The sequence below is a fragment of the Engraulis encrasicolus genome, chromosome 15, assembly GCF_034702125.1.
Source record: "Engraulis encrasicolus isolate BLACKSEA-1 chromosome 15, IST_EnEncr_1.0, whole genome shotgun sequence".
Lineage (NCBI taxonomy): Eukaryota > Metazoa > Chordata > Actinopteri > Clupeiformes > Engraulidae > Engraulis > Engraulis encrasicolus.
The window spans coordinates 39202453-39211672 of NC_085871.1; the positions used below are offsets into that span (position 1 = coordinate 39202453).

At 42.8% G+C, this 9220-nt stretch overlaps 1 long non-coding RNA gene across 1 annotated transcript; it reads right to left on the reverse strand.

Moving 5' to 3' along the window:
- Positions 1-1804: 1804 nt before the first annotated feature.
- On the reverse strand, positions 1805-2313 carry LOC134464643 (uncharacterized). Its single transcript, XR_010037987.1, has 3 exons — positions 2168-2313; positions 2007-2068; positions 1805-1897 (listed from the first exon to the last, which is right to left on the reverse strand). It is a non-coding gene; the product is annotated as an uncharacterized LOC134464643 (long non-coding RNA).
- Positions 2314-9220: the final 6907 nt, after the last annotated feature.

The following is a 9220-nucleotide window of genomic DNA, read 5'->3' on the forward strand; positions in this document are numbered from 1 at the left end:
GTGCACGCGCCTGTATAAGTGTGCGTGTGCATGCGTGTGACTTTGTCAGCTATCTCTCGCCACTTTCATCCAGTTCACTTCAAAGCGCGGTTTTAATGTGGCAGTCCCTCTCTGGACCCGTGTGTGTGTGTGTGTGTGTGTGTGTGTGTGTGTGTGTGTATGCATGTGTGTGTGTGTGTCTTTGTGTGTGTGCGTGCGTGCCTTTATGCGTGTGCGTGTGTGTATGTCTGTGTGTTGGTGCGTGCGAGCGTGCATGTGTGCGTGCGTGTGTGTCTTGTGAGGACAAATCTACTTTTATTGAAATCGTTATTTTTCTCCAAAGTGGGTCGGGGACAGCAATTCTTGGGCCCAACTGTCTTAATGAAGGATTTTACTCGTTTTGTGTCAGACATGATTTTAAAAGAACAGATTCCATGTTCAATATTTTATGGCCTTCATGTCGTAGAAGAAGAATTCACCGTTTGTCCATGGGCTTTGGAGAATGTGAGAGTGTGGTGTGTTGGAATGAGATTTGTGTTTTGTTCGTTTTGTCTGCACCTTGGGACTAATGCTTCTTTGTTCCGTCGCTTTGTTCCTATGCAATCGTTGTTACCATGTTTGCTTGTTTTGTCTTTGTTATGAGAGTTCAGCGTTTTTCACATGTTTCACATTTTTTATTTCTTTTTCATTTTATGAAGACATTCTGAAAAGTAAGGATTTGATCATCTGTTCTTGCATTTACCAAACTTCAGCTGCATTAAGCAAGCTTTCCTGCGGCTGCGTACGAGCGTGCTTGCACGTGAGAACAGAATCTATCTGTCTAAAGTTGTTGAGGCTTCATCTCCCTAAAATAACATAACAACACATTAGAATAGCATCTTCATCTCGTGCCATGGGTTTAATTCTTCAGAAAGCTTTTGCATGCATAAGAAAGTGAAGTAAATTGCAGAGCATAATTACAGTTCACTTACAGTAATATATGTATATGTGTGCGTGTGTGTATGACTGTGTGTGTGTGTGTGTGTGTGTGTGTGTGTGTGTGTGTGTGTGTGTGTGTGTGTGTGTGTGTGTGTGTGTGTGTGTGTGTGTGTGTGTGTGGGCATGCGTGCGTGCGTGCAAGCGTGCGTGCGTGTAGCTGGTTGAAATATGGGGTGCACTCTTAAAACAAAAGGTTCTAAATTGAACCTTTTTGGGTTCTATAGCTTGGTACGTATATGGCACCTTTTAAGGGGTCTATATGGAACCATTTCAGAGGGTTCGATTAAAAGAACCCTAAATGGTTCTTTATTATTTAAAAAAAGGGTGCTAAAAGGCACCTTTATTATTATTATTGTACCTTTTATTATTATTATTATTATTATTATTATTATTATTATTATATTTAAATACAGACATGATTATGTAGCCTACTAGTCCTATATGTGACTGGACTAAATGTGAAATCCATTCTAAAGATCAAGCATTTTAAAATTCGAGCACAGACATGTGTATGGACTTACAGGCAGGCCTATGTGTGATTGGACTGAATGTGAAATACACTCTAAAGTTCAAGCATTATAAAATTCAAGTAAAAGGTGGAGAAGAAGGAGTCGCACACAGGAGCTGAATGCTATTCAGAGAAACTGTATTAAAAATTAGTAAACAAATGAAGGAAAGCCAAAGTGGCTAACAAACATTTCGGAAGATAGTTCAAAGTTCAAACATATCATATTTTGAATTTAAAAAATAATAATAAAAGAGTTGACGTGTGGCGATTTTTTTGGGATATTCCACACCAAAAATAAAATAGATTTCAATAAGGCTTTAGAGGGCATGAAGGATGTCCATCTCCCCAGTCGCGATGGATGCGTTGGGTAGTACACAGCAGGGGACTCACAGCGTTGTGTGACACCATTACTGGAGATGGGCTGGATGGCTCCTGTATAAATGAAAAATAAGTATAAGTAACATCCTGATAGAAATCTGGATGCCATAACAAAAGGAAGATGCACATTACAATTACAGAAGTACAATTACAGAGTACATACCTCATCCAAGCAGCAAAACCTCTGCTCTGGTACGATGAGGACCGCAGCACTCTTCAGATGATCTAAAATGACAAAATAAACATTGTTTTTTCAATCCATAGAGGTAATTGAGGGTGTGAGTCTGGAAAAGAAAAAACAACAACAACTGGAGCTGCCCATACCGTCTGCTTTGGCCTCAGTCATCAAGGTGGTGAATTGTCCCTTGTGGCTCCCCAGCAGAGCCGCCGTGATGATATTTGGTGCCAATGTTGTCAGGGCATTGTGGATGTTTATCTACATATCTCCAACCTCAGCCTCATTTCATAATGCATCTAGAGAAAAAATGCAACAAGCACACCCAAAAACAAGGACAATTGGAGGAGGGGGTGGTTAGTTGTCAGTTTGATAAGAATGTCTTTCTTTTACCAGGGCTACAAATAGCTTCTCAACAGCTCAGGCATCTGAGAAAAGGGGAACATCACTTCACCTGTTTGCTTGGTCATTCAGCCTTTGAGTACGCTTCATCCTGTCCATGATATGTGGAAGATCTGGCTGTCGCCGGCGCAGCTCATTATTTATGGCATGTTATTGGAAACTCGGGTCATCAGGTCATCCTCCCCTCAAGTTCCACTACAATATAAAAACATGACATACAGAAAATAGGCAATATGAATAATGTGTCATATAATAGATGAATCATGTGAACAATGAACCATGTTTAAATCCTTCATATTGTTGCACCTCTTGTGTTGTAGGCCTATCCAAGCTCCCCCAACATGTCTGGACTGCATCTGCCGTGTCTCTTCGCCCTCTGAAATTAGTTATAGGAAAATTGTTTACTTTCTGAACTTAGTAATAAACAAAACAGTGACCACACTGACTAGCAAGCTGACAGGGCATCATCAACACTCTAGTGCTAAGTCATCTACAAAAAAGAAAGAACAAATCACACATGTTAGGTAGGCCTAAAAATATCCCCAAAATGGGCTGTGAATGCAGAGGACAAGCAACACTAGCCTATTTGATAATAACACTTTAATTAGGCCTATTTCTAGTTTGCACATCAGACTAACAAAAAGGCCCAATGCACATCCTTTCTAGACAATATGTATAGCCTAGTATGCCCTGGGCTGATATGACTGATATGAGTCGTCACCTAGCCTAATCGGAGCCACGGCTCGCCTTTGAAACTTTATCTGACTCGGGTCAAAACTGCGTTTATTTCGGGAGCAGGCATGAAACGGTCTGTTGATGAAACCGTCGTGTTATAGGCCTACCCATCAAATGTACTTTTATACAGGGGGGAGACACAGCGAACGGAACGAGTGATCAGCCAGATTGTGTAGACGTAGAGAGTAGCCTACTTTCCCAAAACACGCATTCATTTTGCTACGCCAAAGCGCACACATTTGGCCGAGAGATCAACTTGCTTGAGACGCCTGCTTAGCTAGCATTCGTTTGGGTTATGAAACGTAAACAGCGCATATCTGATACAAAGCGTGTGGGTTTTATGTAGGCTATTTACTGTTGTATTCGCACATTAATGGCGTTTATTTTATTTGTTGAGACGGAGTGCCCCTCTATAGCTAAGTGACAACCACCGACAAGAATTGTCGGCACGACTGCTTGTCGGGGGGAAAACCCACCTTGCCTACACACAACCAAAATAGATCATCATCCGCCGTTCAGTCCGTAATGTTGACGTTTGTTATCTTTGTGAAATCAACTAATGGTTTTATGCTACGTTACAAGCTCAAAGCCAAAATATGCCTGCGAATAGCTAATGGATAACAAAACAACGGTGTGGCCAAAAAGTTAACGCCCCTTCATCATTCACAACCAATCAAACAGTCAAACACACACTTGAAGTTCAGAGACATCCCTTCACGTTGTTAAAGAGAAACACACCATTATTTGCGCAATATTGGTTATGACAAGAGAGAATATTCTAATTTTGTTGCCACTTACCCTGAAAGGTTGTTGCCGTGGAAAAGGTTCGTTGGAAATCAAATAATTCTTCACGAGCGTGATATAGCACCCTTTTATCAGAAAAAGGTTCCATTACCCCAGATTGAACCCCTATGGTGCTATATAGAACCTACAAGAACCCTTTTTTGTAAGAGTGTGGTTTGATGCTTGCAGTAATAAGACATAAGTATAAGACACCCAGGACTATATTGTGTTAGTTGCTTGTTATTAAGAGTGACATTTACAACAACATCCTTTTTTTAAGTTGGGTGACAGAAGAGACCACACACACAGACACACACACACACACACACACACACACAAACACAGACAAAGACACAGACACAGACACAGACACATACACACAAACACGCTCACGCACACACACACACACGCGCGCGCACGCACACACACACACACACACACACACACACACACACACACACACACACACACACACACACACACACACACACACACACACACACACACAAATACATTTCTCGATGTACAGTTTTACGAGGGGGATCCATTAAGCAATGAATATAGCCTTTAACTGGTTTCACTAGCATATCCGCTAGCCAAGTCATGACAGGACTTTCACACACAGTAAGCACACACACACACACACACACACACACAGTGGCGGTTCTTAATTGAGGCGTACCTAGGCAACCGCCTTAGGCCCCGCCAAATGTAGGGGCCCCCAGAGGACCCCCCCAAACTTCCCATAGGCCTACAGTTGGTAGTTAGGGCGCTTTGGTCAGTAATGCACATACTGCGTTCATAAATATGTATTTCTGTACGTCAGAAACAAGATAAACAGCATAAAAAAACACAAATAAATATAGATTACATGCACACCCCCTCCCTTTCGCGTGAACATGGTATATTCCATCTATGCCATGTGCGCCAGACGAATATCCAAAACAACGTTCACGGTGACAAACTTGTGCAAGTCGGCGCGGCGCAAATAAGCGCATTGCCAATTACAATGCAATCAGTGTGGTTGTGCTCTGCTGCGCTGCCTGCGCATATTTGTGCAGCATGTGGCATCGCGAACGTGTTCCTTTTGCGAGCGGAAGTAGAGGAAAGTTGAGTCAAGCTCAGTTGTGATAAAGTTGCAAAATTATCAAAATGAAGCGCCAATACCTTGGTAGTGTTACCAAACGGAGGAAAGGGAAGATACTTAATCAAAGACAAATGCTTTACGAAGCTGAAAATCTTTTTTATACATCAACGCCAGTTGGCCCGAATGTTGTGGATGACGAGTGGATTACCAACTCCAAAATTTGACGTGGTGGGGAAGGAGGATTGCAAGCAGACATGAAAGTTTTGTGCTTTCCTGAATATGAATACCACTATGCGTAAATGTTTTAAAACTCCAACAACGGTAACTTTGGATAACCCACGACATGACATGTTAGAAGCCTGAACTATCTCCGTGGATCCTGACCATTGACAGCCGTGCTGACAAGGAAGCGGTGCCCTACAGTAGCACTAGCAGGTCGACTAGGCCTACTCTACTGGTGTCAAGCAGCCCGCAGCTTCCCGCAGCTACCCGCAGCTACTCTGGACTTTACGGTCCCATTCACTTCAATTCATTTTTTCGCAGCCAGAACAGGTTTTACAGATTTCGGACTGTGCCGACGCCGCTGGTGTCGTGCGAGGAAAACAACAATTGTGTCGGACGCTACACCTGGTCATGGAACGACATGCCTAACAAGAATGATCATACTTGTGTCATTTCGAAGATAATTAAAGAAAACCATTTTCACAATGGGACTTCTCATAGACCTGTTTTTGCATGTCTCTCATCTCTTTGCATGTTGACTGTGCAATCACCGTGACAAGTTAACAAGGTGCACGGCGCACAGCTGTATGCGTCCAAAAAAGAAGAATAATATTTCACGATGTACATCTGGAAATAATTCACATCAAAGTGAAGTGTTATTACATAGGGCACCATGGTAATCAATATGTGTAAGAACAAATGAAAAAAATAAATCGGTCAGTTTGTCAAAGAAGACACAAAAGATATGCACCACAATGCACAGTATGCACCACACCGTGCTTTTCAATTATATAAAGAACAAATACTGACGGCACGAATGTTTCTTCCCTCAATAATCCCACATGTCACATATCAATCAAGCAACTGAGCTAATGTGGCCACAAAGGGGCGGTATTGTACGCTGACACATTCGAAGTCCTACAACTCAGATACAGAGGCCCACAGTCATGAATTGCCTGACAAATTGCTGCTAGGCTATTGCAGTGGGAGCGCTACACTAAAGAACTGTGTCCCATATCTGCCCCTTTCATATTCATACATTGACAATTGAATTGACAAATGAAATACTAATATTTTACTGCGTCTTTTACAGGTGCCCGTATCCTTCAAGTCTGTCGTTACAGCGCAACGACGGTCAGCGCAGATGTGGCGATGTGAACACTCTTGCATTACACCTTTTGCATGTTGTACATGTCTCCAATCTTTTTGCATGTTGACTGTGCCGTCACAATTTCATGGTTAGGCCACAATGTGCACGACCAGAACAATGTAGGCCTACATATTGAAGGAACATCGTGGCATGATTAAAGTAAGGAACTTCGTACCACACATGTAGCCTAGTGCAAAAGGAAAATGCCTCATTTCTCCAAGCACACAGACTCTGTGGATATGCAGATACACGGTGTGCAATGACATATGCCCCTGAATGATACGCTGAAGAAATACTGAAGGCACCTATTCAGCGAGCTGAATAAGCCTATTAATGTAGGCCCATATCAGGGGTGAGGTAACACAGCCTACACGTGTAGGCCTATTCAAATTGAATATTAAGGGGCCTTGAACCCACAATATGCAGAATGGCAGGCATGGCTGCATCCAAGCTATGCGCTTCATGGTGTTTGACCAAACATCTCTTCGTTGTGCACCCCATCACTTCATATGCCTAGGCCAACTTCAGGAAGCAAGGACGTAATGATGCTGGGAGAATACATTCAATAGCATATGGTTTATGTAGATCTGTGCCCACATGGTAGGCCTATATTAGCCTACACCCTCCCATTCACTCAATCCATTTTTTGGAGCGAGAACAGGTTGCCTACAGACAAACGGGCGGTGCCCACGCCGCTGTTGCTGTGCGAGGAAAACAACAATTGTCTCGGATGCGAAACATGACCATTAAACGGCTTGCTGAACGAGAATGGCATTTCCCGCGTCAGGTCGAAGATAATCAAAGACATTCTCATCGCCATGGCCTTTGCCATTCACTCATTTCAATCTCTCCAACTTTGCCTATGTTCACCGTGCAAATACCCTGACATGACAATAGGTATCCTATATCTTCCAACTACACATACAACGACATGGCAGCGCTGTTCATGGTGTAGTTTTTCCAGAAACAACACAGTAAACTTTACTGTCCCGACATGGTAATACGCAACCTGTAGGCTATTACCGTGTAACACACCAAGAACACACAAAATGCTTTAGTCCTCCGAATTTGAACATATCTCACCACAAAAACACGCAGTGCAAACCACACAGTGTCCCTGCATGAATGACATGCAGGACAGATAGGGGGGCACCTACATATTGCTGCTTCTCAAGCGCACGGCACATTTCAATGAAAACTAAGTCATAGGACCACCTAGGCTACATAATACTCCTCGTAATAGTAATAATGAATTTTGCTAAAATTACAATAATAGTCATTCACAAAAATATCACATGCAACAGAAATACTTCGGCCACAACTATGATTATCCGTAGGCCTAGGGGCGACATCATTTCACGTTCTCCTTCCAGCTTTACGCTGCAGCCTTATGAGGCCAGCAGATGGCACCAGTCAATCATATATAGGCCACGGGCAAATGTCAATCCATGTATTTCTGTTGCATGTGATATTTTTGTGAATGACTATTATTGTAATTTCAGCAAAATTCATTATTACTATTACGAGGAGTATTATGTAGCCTAGGTGGTCCTACTACTTAGTTTTCATTGAAATGTGCCGTGCGCTTGAGAAGCAGCAATATGTAGGTGCCCCCCTATCTGTCCTGCATGTCATTCATGCAGGGACACTGTGTGGTTCGCACTGCGTGTTTTTGTGGTGAGATGTGTTCAAATTCGGAGGACTAAAGCATTTTGTGTGTTTTTGGTGTGTTACCCGGTAATAGCCTACAGGTTGCGTATTACCATGTCGGGACAGTAAAGTTTACTGTGTTGTTTCTGGAAAAACTACACCATGAACAACGCTGACATGTCGTTGTATGTGTAGTTGGAAGATATAGGATACCTATTGTCATGTCAGGGTATTTGCACGGTGAACATAGGCAAAGTTGGAGAGATTGAAATGAGTGAATGGCAAAGGCCATGGCGATGAGAATGTCTTTGATTATCTTCGACCTGACGCGGGAAATGCCATTCTCGTTCAGCAAGCCGTTTAATGGTCATGTTTCGCATCCGAGACAATTGTTGTTTTCCTCGCACAGCAACAGCGGCGTGGGCACCGCCCGTTTGTCTGTAGGCAACCTGTTCTCGCTCCAAAAAATGGATTGAGTGAATGAGAGGGTGTAGGCTAATATAGGCCTACCATGTGGGCACAGATCTACATAAACCATATGCTATTGAATGTATTCTCCCAGCATCATTACGTCCTTGCTTCCTGAAGTGGGCCTAGGCATATGAAGTGATGGGGTGCACAACGAAGAGATGTGTGGTCAAACACCATGAAGCGCATAGCTTGGATGCAGCCATGCCTGCCATTCTGCATATTGTGGGTTCAAGGCCCCTTAATATTCAATTTGAATAGGCCTACACGTGTAGGCTGTGTTACCTCACCCCTGATATGGGCCTACATTAATAGGCTTATTCAGCTCGCTGAATAGGTGCCTTCAGTATTTCTTCAGCGTATCATTCAGGGGCATATGTCATTGCACACCGTGTATCTGCATATCCACAGAGTCTGTGTGCTTGGAGAAATGAGGCATTTTCCTTTTGCACTAGGCTACATGTGTGGTACGAAGTTCCTTACTTTAATCATGCCACGATGTTCCTTCAATATGTAGGCCTACTATGAGCGTGGTTACATGCATATTAATAATTCGATTAAAATCGCATTATTACATTACTCCGATTAAAGAAATGTCATGTAACTCGAATAATTCGATTGGAATCAGATTTTTAGAAATCCGATTAGACGACGTGGATTATCTGATTTGGGTCCGATTGGATTTGTCATGTAACAGCATACTCC